General features: G+C 49.6%; 1 pseudogene; it reads left to right on the top strand.

Moving 5' to 3' along the window:
- The first annotated feature begins 9523 nt into the window (after positions 1-9523).
- Positions 9524-11049, top strand: LOC123057330 (uncharacterized; annotated as a pseudogene).
- The last annotated feature ends 6241 nt before the right edge of the window (positions 11050-17290 follow it).

The raw sequence follows: 17290 nt of genomic DNA, 5'->3' as shown, positions 1-17290 counted from the left end.
ATCCCGCGCACCCCCGAGCCCGACCCGCGCTGCCGCCGCCGCCCGCCGCTGCTCCCCGCCGCCCGCGACGCTCCCGCCGCCCGCCCGCCGCCGCTCCACCCGCGCCACTCTCCCCTTCCCTCGCCCGTCCCCCCTTCCCGCCGTCCTCGCCGTCTCCACCCCTGCCTCCCCCATCGCCGTCTGAAGCCGCCGTCGCCCCAGCCTCCCCCTACCGCGCTGCGCCGCCCCGGCCTCCCCCGACCCCAATGCCGCACCAGCCTCCCCCCGACCGCGAGCCGGCCGTGGCTCCTGCCGGCCCGCGCGCCCGGCCCTCCCGTCCCCGGCCGCCCCTGCCTCGGCCCTCCACCACCGCCCCTGCTCGCCCGCTGCCCCGGCCGCCCCTGCCTCGGCCCTCCACCGCCGCCCCCTGCTCGCCCGCTGCCCCGGCCGCCCTGCCTCGCCGTCCCGGCTGGCCCGGTGAGCTTTTTTTTCATTTTTTTGCATTTTTTACTACTTCTTATGTGATAGATGCATGTTGTATGGATGAATGGATGGATTGATGTATATTGGTTAGTTATTTTATCATGATGATCTTGCTAAAAAAATGTTGTCAAATGTTGTCAAATGTATGTGATAGATGCATGTTGTCAAATGTTGTCAAATTTGAAGAACAAAATTGGTATATTTGAGATGTTGTCAAATAGCTATAGTTTCATTTTGTGATGTTGACAAAATTGGTATCTGATGAGTAGTTATTTTATCATGATGATCTTGCTAAAATAAATTGAAGAACAAAATTTGACACTTGATGAAAATTAGGATTTGAAGTATCATGATGATCTAAAACCTTGACTAGATGTCATTAGTAATATGATTTTTTTCATAGTTTGAAGTGTCAATGCTTTATGTGATGTGGTGCCGTCAAATTTTTTGACTCGGTAAAATTTACAGGCTTTGTGGTATTTCATCTCCCTGGAGCCTTCGTCGTCTGGGTTTGGTCCGTGATCCTGCCGCTGCTCGACTACTTCCTCTACGGCGGAGGGTGAGCTACGAATCCACCTTCACCTCCTAGCCTCTTTTAACTAGATTAAATTTTCACATCAAGTCGCGTAACCTAGGTCTCCCGTCCGAAAGGTTTGCATCGATAAATATGCATTCAATTGCATATTTATCACCGCAGCTCTTTCGGATTGTCCAGCGCTTTCCACGGACAGCCCGAGGATGTGTAGATTGGGTACGTTCTCCATTCAACCCCGTTCCGAGACAAGATTTCGGCGGCGCCTCCCTGTTGTTCTCCGGATGCACATTCTCTCGGCATTTTGCCGAGACATGTATTTGGAGAATAGCGGGGAGGTGCTGCCGAAATTTTGTCTCAGAACGGGGTAGAATGGAGAACGTACTCAATCTACACATCCTCGGGTGGGATTAGGACCCATCTTTACCTATTAGAGATGTAGGTGGATTCAACGCGGTAGAAACTGAAAATTTGATGTGATTAATTTAAGTGAATCCTTAATTATGTTGTGTGGCTTGCAAAAAAGGAAAGGATGGCAGATAATCAGTGGATGTACAGTGGTTTTATCCGTCGGAATCGAGTAACATCAGAGTGGATCGCGAAAACCGATGTGTATTTGAAGGAGATATTCCGTCGTCCAATGAGAATTATCCCACCATGCCCCTGTGCGAGATGTGCCAGACGTCACCGTAGAAATCAGACGGACATGAGTGAGCACCTTCGCACACACGGATATATGCCAAACTTTGACATGCCGCCGATAAACATAGCCGAGCAGGACTGTGGTAGAGAGGAGGTGATGCGACAACGCATCAATGGATATGAGGACGACGGGGTCAGGGACATGCTAGATGATGTCATTGTTGCAGAAACGGCAAATGCGACACCTTCAGAGAATGAACCGGAGGAGCCGGAGGCAACCGCAAAGGCCTTCTTGGAGGTCTTGGCCTCGTCGAAGAAACCTCTTTATGCGGGTGCGAAAATATCTCAGCTGGATGCCATCTCGCAACTGATTGCAGTCAAGGCTGAGTACGGCTGTAGCCAGAAATGCTTCGAAGCATTCCTGGGAGTATGGGCTAACAGCCTCCCTGAGGGTCATGAACTGCCGAAAAGCATGTACGATACAAAGAAAATCATGAAGGCACTCTCTATGGATTATGAGAAAATAGATGTTTGCCCGAAGAATTGCCTTTTGTTTAGGCACGAGTATGCGGATGACAAGTACTGTAGGAAGTGCGGTTCGTCTCGGTACATTGAGGTGGTCGGTGAGGATGGTGAGAAAAAGCAGCTAACCATCCCCGTTAAGGTTCTTCGGTATCTTGATTTTATAAAAAGACTGCAGTGCCTTTTCATCACGAAGGAGTCTGCCAAAATGATGAAGTGGCACAAGGAAGGTATAAGGTACAATCCAAAAGAAATCATACATCCATCGGGAGGGAAATCTTGGAAGTCATTCGATGAAGAATACCCCGAGGAAGCAGCCGAGGCTGGGAATGTCAGAATAGCCATATCAAGTGATGGGTTGAATCCATATGGTATGTCGTCCAATCCATACAGCTGCTGGCTTGTGTTTGTAATTCCGCTCAATCTTCCTCCCGATGCCCTAATGCAACGGAAGACCATGTTCTTGTCGCTCATCATTCCGGGGCCTGACTACCCGGGGAAGCAATTGGGTGTGTTTATGCAGCCGCTTGTGGATGCTTTGCACCATTCTTGGTACTTTCCGAGGTTGACATACGACCGGGATCTGCAGAGAAATTTCTTGATGAAAGTTTGGTTGCACTATTGCATGCATGACTTTCCCGGCTATGCTCTATTCTGCGAATGGTGTACAAGTGGTAAGATGCCATGCCCAGTGTGCATGCAGGCTCTGCGAATGATTTGGCTGAGTAAGGGTGGCAAGTATGTAGCCTTTGACCTGCATCGACGGTTCCTCCCTCCAGACCATCCAGACAGGGAAGACAAGAAGAACTTCACGAAAGGCCGGGTTGTTCATGAAGTAACCGAGATTCCAACATTTTCGGGGGCAGATGTTCTTGCTCGGCTAAAAGCTCTCAAGCCTAAAGTCAAAGGCAAAGGCAAAGCCAAAGCCAAAGGCTTCGAGGCATATGGTGAGACGCACAACTGGACGCAATTACCCCCTTCTCGCAGCTTCCCTATTTCAAGGACCTCAAACTTCCTTACAATATTGATGTGATGCACACCGAAAAGAATGTGGCAGAGTCCCTTTTCCACACGATCCTCAACATTCCTGATAAGACGAAGGATAACGTAAAAGCTAGAGACGATCAACAGAGAATTTGTGATAGACCACGCCTGAACATGAAGCCTCCCACAGGCGGTCGAAAAAACTGGTTCAAGCCAGATGCTGACTTTGTCCTTAAACCGCCAGAAAAAAAGAAGTACTTATCTGGCTGAAACAAATTTTGAAGTTCACCGATGGTTATGCATCGAATATAAGTAAGGGAGTCAATCTTTCAACGGGCAAAGTGACCGGCCTGAAGAGTCATGACTACCATGTATGGATTGAGCGGATAATGCCGGTGATGGTTCGAGGCTATGTCCCCGAGCATGTCTGGCGAGTGCTTGCCGAGCTTAGCCATTTCTTCCGCACGCTTTGTGCTAAAGAAGTAAGTAAAGAGGTGATTGAAAAATTGCATAAGAAGGCACCGGAGTTGATAGTCAAGCTAGAGAAGATCTTTCCGCCAGGCTTCTTTACTCCGATGACACATCTCATTCTGCACCTCGCGAACGAGGTATTGTTGGGGGGCCTTGTGCAAAATCGCTGGCAGTACGGCCCTGAGAGGCAGAACAAGCATCTCCGATGGAAATGTGGAAACAAAGCTAAGATTGAAGCTTCCATAGCTGAGTCAGTTATCCTAGAGGAGGTGTCAGACCTCAGGACATCATACTATCCAGACCACGTTCCCCATCTGCATAACAAGGTGCCTCGATACAATATAGAAGATCCCAAGTATCAACCCAGACTCGATCATTTCAACGCGCAAGGTGGGAGGGCTGGGGCCTCGAAATCTTATAACATGCCATGACAAGAGTGGGAGGACCTCATGTTCTATATCTTGCACAACATCAAGGAAGTTGAGGAAGTGTGGATGAGGTAATACCACTACACCATTCCTTTATGTCTTCCACATTATCATGTTTCATGTTCACTTAGTCCCGGTCTAACACCGATTATCTTTTTTTTAGTGATTTCGTTCAAGAGGAATGGACGGGAGTGAATCCACCTACTGAGGCGGAGGCACTTACTCTTCTCCGTCATGGAAACCCTGGACGTAAAAATTTTGTTTCTTGGTTCATGGAGAAAGTAATTTTCCACACTCCCCTATTAAATACCTACTTCAACATTTATTAGTTAACCGAACTAATGCACGCAACAATTTCCATCATACTTGTAGGGAAAAGATCCGAACATATCTATGGATGATGAATTGAGATGGGTTTCCATGGGTTTTGACCCTGCCGTCATGACATGTAAAAAGTATGATGTGAATGGGTATCGCTTCCATACAGAGGAGCACCAAAACAGCCGCCCCGATCCCAAAACTATAAATACTGGAGTGTACACCCCCGGTCAAAATTCAGTAGACTACTATGGAAGGGTACAAAATATATACGAGGTTAAATTCCGCCAGGGGCGTGAGACCCTAAGTCTGCCTGTGTTCAAATGCCGATGGTTCGATCCGCGGGAGGGGGTAAAACATACGCCTTCCATTGGTTTGGTCGAAGTTAAACCATCAACCGTCTATGCCGGAGCCGATCTCTTCATTGCGGCTACCCAAGCTACACAAGTATATTATCTGCCTTACCCATGCCAGAAAGTGTATCTAAAGGGTTGGGAAGTTGTGTTCAAGGTGTCGCCACATGGTAAGCTACCAGACCCGAATGAAGACGATTACTACAACATTAACCCCATGACATACGAGGGAGTGTTCTATCAAGAGAAACCTGATGATGATGATGATGATGTGGTTAGAAACGATGACGCTAGACCATTGGGTGATGATGATGTGGACCCAAACGTCGACGATGCACGGAATGATGGTGAGACCATTGTCAATGAAAATGACATACTTATGCTAGAAAAGTTAAACGAAGACGCTGACGACGAGGAAGAGCCTCCACCTCCGTCGGACAACGAAGATGATATGATTGATAGTGATGATGAGACGGACCGAGAAAGAGGTTACAACAGTGATGATTCATATGGGTTCTAGCAGATGTACTTCAAGTATTTTCTATATTAGGAATATGCCTTTTTATGCATTTTTATTAATGTGTTTATTATCATGCATTTTCCTTCATTTCATTAATTTACTAATTTCTTTTTCTCTTTTCAATGCAGGTTCGTGGAACATGGGCAAGGGGAAGGCCGACGGCGTGGGTTTCCTACGCAAGGTCGTCGGCCTGCCTAGTCGGAGTGGTCGAGCACGTAATCCTCCCCCTCGGCTACTTGACGATGAATCCTCATAGGGAGGTCGAGGGAGAGGTGCCCCTAGAGGAGGAGGGGGCGGGGGAGAGCCTCTAGAGGACGAGGTGCTGGGGGGAGAGCCACTACAGGGGGTCGCGGCCAGAAAGAGCGCACCCTCACCGACTTAGGGGTGTTGTCTTCGAGGCCCTCCTCTAGTGAGGTACCCTCCTCTAGTGAGGTACACTCTAGGGAGGAGGAGGAGGAGGTGGTGATGGAGGAGGAGGAGGAGGTGGAGGAGGAGGCAGGCGAGGAGGAGGAGGAGGAGGAGGTTGGGGAGGAGGTTGGGGAGGGGGAGGCAGGCGAGGAGGAGGGGTGGTGACGGGAAGGGGGTTGACAAGAAGGGGTGGCTGCGTGGCAACGCAAAGCTACCAAAGCAGGTTCCTGCTACTGAGAAGCAGAAGTGGCTCATTGAGCCCACGGGAAAAGAGTAAGTGGTTCATTATTTTGCTTGTCACATGCTTATTCCGGTTGTTATTTATTTTTCTTGTCACATGCTAATAGTTCATTCTTTTGCAGCAACTGGGTATATTCTAAAGGGGTCCGTATTCCCAACGGCCTCATCACCGTCTTGCTGAAGTTATATTGGCCGGGGTTGTACTGTCCTGATCCAGTCAGGCAGCCGGACCGTCGGGTTTTGGCCATGAGCTGGGACCACTGGGAAGCGGCCCGCCACGCGGACCATGAGACCCATGCCAAGGCCGTGATCACTACTTTCTGGGTGAGTTCTTTTCAGAAGCACAAGTCCATTCTAGTTTCATGAATGATTTAACTCATGGCTTCTTCCATTCTTGTTTCATGCATGATTGTAGAAATTCTATCGAGTTCTTCCGGAGCACAGGGCTAGAGCGGACCAGATCGTGCTGCGCCAATGCAAGAAGAAGGCCCGCCAGATGCAGTACGAGGTCCGCTATGTGACCATCTCCACATACTACCACGACTATCTTGGTGTGAAGATGACCAAGGAAGAAGCGCGGAGGATGGGCATTACCTTGGAGAGGCCCGAGTTCTTGGCGGTAAGTATAAAAGATTTTTCATTATGCTTTCATATATTATGCTTTCATTATGCTTTCATTACCTTGTGGTACATTATGCTTTATGCTTTATGCTTCCATAACACCAATTTGGACACACCTACATGCCATTATGCTTTTATTATGTAGGTGTGTCCAAATTGGTGTTATGGAAAAGACGAGTCCTGGGCGGCATTGGTGGATCTTTGGTGTGATGAGGCTGGAGCCTGGGCGGCTATGAGAACCAAAAATAAGGCTAACCGAGGGACGGAGGGAGTACATGCTCAGGGAAACCGAAACCACTATCTCCACAAGGCAGTTAATGTATGACTAACCCCATTAAACATTCTTCTTCTTCTATTTACCATCACTTTCTTATGTATGACTAACCTCTGTTTGGTGGTGCAGGAGGAGAAACTGAAGCGGCCGCTCTCACACATGCAGGCGTGGGAGATCGCCCATACGCGGAAGGACCCGAAGCCTGGCGAGCCCAAGTACTACGGCAAGAAGACCGCAGGGAGGAAGAAGGCCTACTCCAAAGCGTATCTGGAGTTACATCCTGACACACCTGACCCCATTGCGGCGCCTCTAGACGACATGGCGGTGGTGAGGATGGGGCCCAAGGAGCACGGTCGGGAGGCGGTTCTCGATGCTGTGATCACTCCTAGTATCTCCTACACACAGCTTTGTCGGATCGACCCGAGCCTGAGCCAGCGCACGAGCCAGCCAGTGACTAGTACACAGTCCCTCTTTTAGGAGCAACAATCTGTAAGTATTTTCCCTCTTATCTTCATTTCTCACTTCATTTTCCGCATTTAATAGTTTTATGAGTTCCATCATGTCATACCGTAGGCCTACATGGAGTACACACGCCAGGAGACCATGGCGTGGCATCAGAGGCTTTATGAACACCAAGTGCAGAGGGATAGCCAGATGCAGCAGGCTTTTCAGGATATGGCGGCCAGCAGGTGTCCTCAGTTCCCTCCAGCACAATGCCCTCCAGCACAACCAGTGTTGATGAGCTTTGAGGAGTTTGTGGCACAGAACGTTGGCCCCTCGCCGGTTAGTTCATCCCCAATCTATTCACCCAAAGCATGTCATGCCTTTCAACACAGTCATATATCCCGTGCATATGTCTTTTCAACATCCAGGGAACAGGTGGATCTACCGTTGGCGGTGGTCTTCGTAGCACTCCAGAGACACGGAGCCCGACCACTCCGATCCACGGAGGCGGAGGCGGAGGTGGAGGCGGTCTTGGCGGTAGCGCTGCCGCTAGCAGTGACGACCTGGGCTTCGGCGGTCTTGGCGGTGACGACCTCCGTGGTGCTCGACGTCCTGGCGCTTAAGCCTTTGGGTCACATTGTGGCGGTCTTGGTGGTGATGATACTTATATGCTTGTGATGTTTCTTATTGTTGTTTGTGAGATTCTTATGCTTGGTGGTGATGATACTTATATGTTTATGCTTTGCGATGCTTCTTATGATGTGTGATGATGAATTTGTTGTGTGATGCTGCTGGCCAGCTGTTATGTGATGCATATATTTATTGTGTGATGCTGTATATATTCAAATGAATTGAGCTGAAACAAAACAGAAAAAAGAAAAAAAAACAGACAGAAACTATGCCGACGGCTAGGCCGTCGACATAGAGTTGCCGTGAGCTCCCAGTGGCTGCCACGTGGCAGGTCTATGCCGACGACTTAGCCGTCGGCATAGTTTCAAACTAAGCCGACGGCTAAGCCGTCGGCGTAGGCCTACTCCAGGAGCTCCCAGTGGCTGCCACGTGGCAGGTCTATGCCGACGGTCTAGCCGTCGGCATAGTTTCAAACTAAGCCGACAGCTAGGCCGTCGGCATATACCCGCTCCAGGGGTGACGCCTACTCGCCACGTGGCACATCTATGCCGACGGCTAGACCGTCGGCATAGACCTGCCATGTGGCGAGCAAGCATTGGTCAGCACTTGACGGCGGCCGCCATTAGGCGATAACGTTGCCGACGGCCGGGGCCGTCGGCATAGATGTACGGACACCGTCGGGATAGGGCCTATGCCGACGGCCTTTCTATGCCGACGGCCTTCCTGGCAACGCCGACGGATATGTTGCCGACGGGGGCCGTCGGCATAGGCCTGTCCCGACGGCCATTCAGGGCTATGCCGACGGTCCTGACATGTCTCTTCTGGGCATCAGTGCAACAGGCGGCTAGCCATCCATCCGTTGAGCCGATGCAGATCGCATTTTCTGGGATGGAGAGGATGGGGTGTCCATCGCAGTTGAGATCAGATGTAGTAAAAACCTTGCTGGAAAAGACAAGGATCCAAGGCAGCTGGCGCTTCGGCGGACCTCGATGACGCAGAGCACGATGCCACGAGCGACAGATGGCTCGACAGCGCGCGAGATCTACGGTGCTGGTGATCATGCCGAAGATGAGGCCGAGGAGTTCCGGTGGGAGGTCAGACCACGACGGAGTTGACGTCGTCATCATCGATCGCGGCTTGCACGCGTGGCCGAGATCGAGGTACGGCGTTTTTTTTCCCTTGTGTGCGCTGCAGCTGCAAGGAAGTACGTGCTGGGACGGGACCAATATATATATGGATGGATGGAGCTTTTACGTACCTGTACTGGAAAAGAACTCACGGTTTGGACGTTGAGGCTACGAAGACCTACGTAAAATTCCAAACTATAAACCTATTGGCCCCCTGATTTTAACGAGGGTGGGCCCTTCGAAATTGCTACACCTACGAAGAGCTGTTACGTGACCTACGTAACCTTCTAAAAATGCTAATCAAACTGCCCCCCTCCCCCCTGATTTCAAGGATGGGCCCGTGCGCCCAACTAATGACGAATTAAAAATGGCCAAATCAGCAATTACGTAAAGTACGTAAAAATCCCTACGTAGATCTAGCATTACTCGTGGGCCCTTCCTCACCAATCTATCCAATAAGTCCTCTACACGATGCTGGTTACGTAGAACACGTAAGAGATTTTACGTAAGTCTAGCATTGTCCGTCAATTATAACTGGCATCGCCGCAAGCGTTGGTCGATCCCGTCTGGATCTTTAACCTACCACCATGAACCCGACATTGCCGGATCTGCCGCCGGAATTGGTCCGCGAGATCTCCGGCCGACTGCACGACGTCGCGGACTTCGTCCGCTTTCATGCCGTCTGCAAGCCATGGCGCGACTCTCACCATCCTACGACAACCAGGACGACGCATCAGTTCCTGCCCTGGCTCCTGGCGCACAGCAAGAAGGGCGACGACTCCCTCAACTTCATATGCGTCTTCTCCAACACGAGCTACCGCGCTCCGCTGTCGCCGCCAATATCCGGCAACGATGGTCAGATGAACCGTGTAGCCAGCGCTGACGGCACCGCCATCCGCTACTTCACCGCTTCCCCCGACGGCCCAACTCTTCACAACCCTCTCGGCGGAGGACCCCTCACCAACATCAACATGCCTCTCTTCCCAGAGGAGGACGTCAATGGAGAGTTCGGGGAGAATCCCAATGGCATCCTCTACAACAATGGAGAGTACAGGAAGCACGACAGCAGCGACGATGACACCGCCGAGTTCAAGGCGGCACTCCTGTGTCCTGGGAACGATGAGTGGACGTTTGTCAAAAGGACCCTTGAGTCCCCCAACTACAGCGAGTTCTGCGTCGCGTATCACGCCGGAAAGATCCTTGTGACTGTGAAGGATGACCTCTGGCTCGTCGTGACAGCACCATCCGCAGCTGCATGCGAATAGTGACCAAGTGCTGCTACCCAAATTGTCATGGATGCCACGCGAGCATGATGGTCGCTACTATGAATACAGCTATGTGCTCGAGTCCCATGGCGAGCTTTTGTGGGTGTCGGTGCATATCAAGATGGATTACCTAAAGGAGAGTAGCACGAGCGTCTGCGACCTGGTCCAGGCACTCTCGATGTCCGTACACACACTTGAGGAGGTCACAAAGGGACCCGAGAAGTTGCGGTGGGTGAGGAAGGTTGGCCGGAGCCTGGCTGACCGTGTCCTATTTCTGGGGTGGCCCAATAGTTTTGCTGTGGATGCCTCGAGGCTAGGTGTGAGTGGTGGATTGACCTACTTCTTGTTCTACGACAACCACCGGCTGCGTAAGCGGCGTGGCGTTTTCAGGTACAACCTCATCGACAACATGACCGAACTCATCGAGTGGCTGCCCCAAGGATGGGACAACGAGATGTGCGCGTGGCTCGTCCCCCAGCCCACCATTGCTCCAATCGACCGAGGTCCAGCTACAACTCCAAGGATCAATAACATGATTCACATCGAAAGATGCTATGGCCTTCTTTCTCGGGTGTTTGTGCGCAACCTACCTCTTGACGCGAATGACTCTCAGCTGCAACAGTTGTTCAGTAAGTACGGCAGAGTGTCATGTGCCAAGGTGACCTACTACAAGAAGACCAAGACCTCACGGGGCCTCGTCACAATGGCAACGATGCATGTTTGTCATGATGACGCATTTGCTGCTCTGGACGGGTTGATTTTAGATGGATGCAGGCTCGAGGTTATCTCTGTCAAAGGCAGGCAATAACGAGATGATGACAATGATGACGACCTATAGTCTTCTGTTGGAGCGGCGTAGAATATGATTTAGTTGCTTATTGACTACTACTCCCTCCGTCCGAAAATAATTGTCATCAAAATGGATAAAGAGAGATGTATCTTGAACTAAAATACGTCTAGATACATCACCTTTTATCCATTTTGATGATAAGTATTTTCGGACGGAGGGAGTATTAACCTAATGTTGGGGCTTTATTAAATGACGAATTTAGCTCTCCATAACATAAGATTGCATCATGAAAGAAAAGAATATGCTGGTGTAGCACATATTTGCTAATGTATTCGAGCCAATTGATAGAAGGCCAGTAATTTCTGGACTTCTAGTTGGGTATGGAACTAGGGTTGAACAGACCAGACATATGAATGTGTTTACTTGTTATGGTGACAGATCCCGTGGAACAGATCCGTGCGATAGAGCACACTTGTTTGAAAGCATCGACAATGCAATGTGTTTTGGCATTTCTGTAGTCGAACCGAGTCTAATTCTACAGGCCGGACCATGAAGGATCTAGAGACATCCCGGGGAACCGAGCCTGCAGACGTCATTCCATTTGCTTGCAAAATATATAGAATAACACTACTATGATGAAATTGACCGGTACTCGCTTTGTCCGGAATTACATGTCGCAGAAATGAATGTATCTAGACGTATTATAGTCCTAGATACATCCATTTTTATCCATTACATCCACAAATAATTCGGGACGGAGAGTGTATCTATTAGTGATGTAGCAAGTGCATATCATGTGACTGTACAATGGTTTTCTTATTGATAATAAAACAGATTTGTATGTATGTAATAAAAATATGTTTTCGTGTGCCCTCTATTTTTCTTATACATGTACTCATGTCTCTATACATTGTATGGAACGGGTAGTTGAAGAGTTAACTAACTATTCTTTTGACAAATATAAGGAGGGGCGCCATTGAGAGTTCATTTACATATTACTACCAAAGTCTTACAAGATACTTTAAGCTATCATTTCCTGTCCTTTCCTCTTAGTGCTCTAATTTGGAGCTCCACGTCAATAATTAGGACATCGGCCTTCGCTGCTCATTGTCTTAAAGAGAGTACACTATGTGGAAGGAGCTTACAGTACTTTCCCCCTTGCTCTCGTCGACTAATGATCGCATTGTCTAGCTTCACTTTGCGTTGGCAAGTCCTCAGATAAGTCTCTTTATTTCATACTACTCGAAGAAGCAACAACATGATTTACATCAAAACATGCTATGACCCTTGTTTTCGGGTGTTGGTTCATGACCTACTCCCTCCGTCCAAAAAAACTTGTCCCTCAAATGGATGTATCTAGCGCAAAGTTAGTGCTAGATACATCCATTTGAGGAATAAGCATGGAACAAGTTTTTTCGGACGGAGGGAGTACCTCTTAGCACAAAGAGCTCTCGGCAGCAAAGGCGAGTCGAGTGTGCAGGCTTTAACCGGCTGAAGCCTGCTCTTCAGAAGAAAATGAATTTTATTTTGTACTGGTATGCTTCAGCCCAGCCCAGCTTCCTCCGGTGCCCGCCAACCTAGGAGACTCGCATTATTTCTGGATTTATTTCAGGATTTCCGGCGATGCGCTTTCAGTGGGAGGAGACGTTCCCGTCGACGACGAGGCGCTTACGGTGACTTCGTAAATCTTAAGATGATATGCCGGCTCAGTCTTTCAGAGGTGCTCATAGGGGTAGGATGTGCGTGTGTGCGTTCATAGGGGTGAGTGTATGCGCGTGTATGTGAGCGCTTGTGTCTGTACTGATGCTCAAAAAGAAAACCTAGGAGACTCGCTCTTCCTCCAGGTGCCATTCCTTCCTACAGGCTCCTCCAGCCCTTCCTCCTTCAGCCTTTCCCGACTCACCTTCCTACAGGGCGCTCCACGGAGACCCCGCCTACAAGACCACCTCGTGCAGTCACCCCACGACACGCGTGCAAACTGCATCCAGCAGGAGTCCCGTGGCATCCAGCGGGTCAGCTGTTGGAGACCTTAACGTTCGCTGGATAAGTGGATGCGCCGGCAGCCAAAGCTACGATTCGGCTCGCACAGCCGAACGCCGCCACACCCTGCTCTGAAGTGAGGAGGTCGCCGCCCATCACTGCATCAAGCACATTGGATGTTGAGGCCAAGGTTTAATTCCAAAATTAGTTGCTTCTATTGCTTTCTAATTAGATCATGGAGGGCAACAAAATTGAAGGTAACTACATTTTAAATGGAATTTATCTGTGAGATCAAACATTGGCAAGTACATTTTCGCACGTATGGTAGTTATTACAAGCAACAAAATTAATAATACTCCATCTGATCCAAAATAGAACCAAAACCACGACACTTATTTTGGATTGAGGAGTACTATTTATTTTACACCGGTGGCCTTTTTGCCTGCATAGGCACTTATGAATATGTTAACAGTGAAAGCTGATCGATGGACAGATAATTTGACCTGAAAAACAATTTTTTATACGTTAAATCAGCTTTCGGCTTTTAATGCGGTGATGCCATGTGATTTTTCTCATTTCAGTATGCAGCTAGCAACTCCACTTCTTAAACCGGATTACTTTAGCCCATTGACTCAACAAAAGTGGTTTTGATGCTGACTTGGCATGATTTTGACCACTGATGGCCCACGTGGTAATCTTTTCCTCTTTCCATTTTCATTTAGCTGGGCATTTCATTGAGCAGTTCATGAGGGTCGAGCAACCAGAGAAGGAGGTAGCCGTGGAGCTTGTGTGTCTCGTGGCGGCACACACAAACAGTGCAAGCGGCCAGAGAGCTGCGGCACGACCAGCCTTGTGGGACGAGCTGGGTTAAGTGGCTACGGCAAAGTTCTTGAGCCCGAGCAGATATTGGCGCCCCCGCTCTTTCCGTCTTCCTTGTCATTTGGGGATAGTGGTGCCGATGGGCGCAGTCAATCCTAGTTGCACGACTCAACATAGACGCGTCACTACCGGTGTTGAGCGCTCTATGCTGCATGGTTCAATGTTGCTGAACGTGTTGGTGATGGTGTCGCTAGCTGGTCAAGGAGACTATGGACGGCTAGCCATAAGCACAGCCCCGCCTCAACCATGCTGATCCCGCGAGCATCACCATGCCACAACTCCCTGGCCGCCTGCACCCTCTGTGTGTACCGCCGGGAGCCACACACGCTCTACGCCTACCTCTTCTCTTGGTGCTCGGTGCATGCAAACTACTCTGATGAAATGCCTAGCCGAGTTAAAATGAGAAAGAAGAAGAAGATTGCCACACGTGGGCAATGACTGGTCAAAACCTTGCCAAGTCAGTAAAAAAACCGCTTTTGTTGAGTCCAGGGACTAAACTAATCCGGTTTGAGAAGTTGAAGGACTAAGATTTGCCAGTTTAGAAGTTGAGGGATCATTTCAATACTTTCGTGAGAGTTTATGGTCAAAATATATATATTTTTCTCCTTTTAAATATAAACTAGGAAATATGCCCGTGTGTTGCAACGGCAGAGCCTAAGCAAATGTACTAGACATAAAATAACATTTGTTTTTTTTAAGAATCGCCATTGGGGAGTGGATCCTCACCTAAATACTATATTAATAAGAAACCCGAAGGCAAATTACATTAAGGATTACATCAAGAGAAGAGGTATAGATGCCAAGACACGGCGGCCTCCCTGCTTATGGTGTCCTTAAATAAAGGCCCAAATCGTAAAGTCTGTAGCGATGCTTCGAGCTAGGACGTTCGTCGATCTGTCTTCCAGTGTGACGGTCTCTTGGACCATCAGGTTACCTCGTGAATTTTAATGGAGAAATACAGAAAATGATATTGTTGCCTTTTTTACTATACATCAGAAAATCTTTTCCTAATAAGAAAAGAACAGAGCACGCAGAATTTCGTCCCACGCACCATGCACGCCAGCGGCGGACGTGTCGAGCGGCCGGCCAGCGTGCCACAAGAATTACTCGTTTGACCAAATTAGTTGCGGCCAAGGACAAGCACCTTGCCGGACCCTTCTTTTTCATGCGCCTCTCTCCTTTTTGATTGGTTTTGACCTTCCTCCCAGGCTTTTTTTGGTTTCTCTAGGATAAACCTGACCCATATCTCACCCTTGTTTGCTGGCTTGTTGATTCTTGCAACTGCTCCCCCCATAACGGAAGCGAGGGGAGGGCTGATCTATTAGTTTTGGCCCGTAACATTTTTTTTGGCCCATTATACACACGAAGCTGCAAACAACATACGAGCAAACAGACGAAATTATGGCAGCGAGGACGACGTACGAACCTATGGCAGCGAGGACGGCATACGCAAATTAGGGAGGAAGAAGCTTTAGCCTTTTTATTATTAGGTAAAGATAAAGATAGTGAAACTTGAGCCTTGGCTCAGTGGTTGGGCATGCGGTTGTGCAGCCTAGCGACTCGAGTAATGCACAGGTGTTTTCCTCCGTTTATTGAGGATCAAGCTTGGTGTATGGTGGAATCTCTCATCAATAAATATCTTGATACTCATTTTAAAAAAATCTAAAGACCATGTTTATCTTGGTACTCATACTAAAATGGCCATATGTATCCCTGGTTGGTGTAGAGGCTGGGAAGTGAAAATCTCTCCCATTCTTAAAGATACGGGTAGTACATTACGAAAAGTTTCTCCTCCCCGGACCTCTCTCCCCCGAGGCGGTGGCGCCGCGCCGCCCCCGGGGAGTCCCCGTCCACACCGCCCTCAGCCCTCCCCCTCCATTGCCTCCCACTACCGCCGCCGTCGTTGAGGACGCCGCGGGCGAAGCCCTTGTGTGAGGCGGCGGCGGCGCATTCCTCGGCCGGCGGTAACGCGTGGGGGCAGCGGCGTCCATCTCCCTCCTCCTCCAACGGCAATGCACAGTGGGTTGGCGGTGGCCATGAGATCTCCGGCGGTCGTTGGCGGATGAGATTTTGTCTGCGATGAGATCTTATTTGGGCCCGAGGGGTTTAGATCGAGATCCACTGTGGTTGCGCCTTGTCTCGACAACGGCAAGAGGAGAACCCCCTGGGTAATCTTTGCGGCACGAGGAGTCCGGGTCTCTTGGCCCGGGGATGGTGGTGGTAGCTACCTTCTGCACCGAAGGCGGTTGGCCAGGCTGGTAGTGACGGATCTTCGATCCCACTATTAGCACCGGCGGCGAGTTGGGGAGACATAGTCGCCGGTGAAAACCGAGCCGACTCCGGTCAATGGCGGGCGATGGCGGTGTCTACGTCGTTACCTTGATGAAGGCATCGTCAAGCAACTATCGTCAACCTGCTCGTGACGCTCCGGGAGAAATCCTAAGATCACCGGATCGGACGATGGCGGCGCTGCGGTGTGGTGTTCCCTATTGGGGGCATCATTTGTGGAGCGGCGCCGGATAGAAGAGGCGTGAGGTGGTGTGGCGTGCCTTCTCTCGCGTCGACGACGACGGGTCTCGGCGGCATGGAGCAGCGGGGTCTCGCTGGTGGGCGTGTGATGATGGACGAGCGCAGGATGGTGGCGTTGTCTGACGTCGTGGTGGCGTCGATGGCAGCTAGACCGGGCAACGTAGATGCAGTAGTACAACACTGAAGATGGATTGGTGGCAGGTGGCTATGGCGGCCTCATACCCGGCAGGCGTCCTGGTTGAGGAGTGCGCCGGACTGGTGGGTGCCCCATACCCGGCAGGAGTCCTGGATGGGACCTCAGGTCTTAGATGTTAGGTTTGACTGCGAGGTCTGTTTGGTATTAGGCCCAGACTATCAGCATCCATTCATCAACTGGATAGGAGTAGCGATAGGTGTTGCCTAGACGGTGGCTTTAGTCTTACTGTTGTATGACTTTGTAAGATGTCATGTGAATAATTAATAAAGTGGCTACATGCATCGTCCAGATGCGGAGGCCGGGGTCCTCCTCCTTTTAAAAAAAAGTGAAACTTGATAGTGACAGAATTTCTAAACTTGGGGTTTTACATTTTCCCTTTTCAGGAAAAAATCCAGTTGTTGCAAAAGCAGCCAGTTATTGTGTTGATTTGATAGGGATAGTTTGTGGGTTTGATCTTATAGCTAGCTACTGAACTAATCTTTACGTGCATACATGTTTGAATTCTGCTTATGGGGCTCACCCATGTAATCTTGAATTGACAACGGGCAACCGAATATGCTTGAGGGAAGCAAGTCCAATCTGATAGCTATCCTCTCTGTATATCGTCAAGCTTCTATATAAGGTGCAAAGCCCAACAAGCCACATGTACAATCATCTCAGTGCACAACTAAAGAA

This window comes from Triticum aestivum, chromosome 3A, assembly GCF_018294505.1.
Source record: "Triticum aestivum cultivar Chinese Spring chromosome 3A, IWGSC CS RefSeq v2.1, whole genome shotgun sequence".
Taxonomy (NCBI): Eukaryota; Viridiplantae; Streptophyta; class Magnoliopsida; order Poales; family Poaceae; genus Triticum; species Triticum aestivum.
Note: the sequence above shows the minus strand (reverse complement) of the source record. Positions and strands in the feature narration are given on the sequence as shown.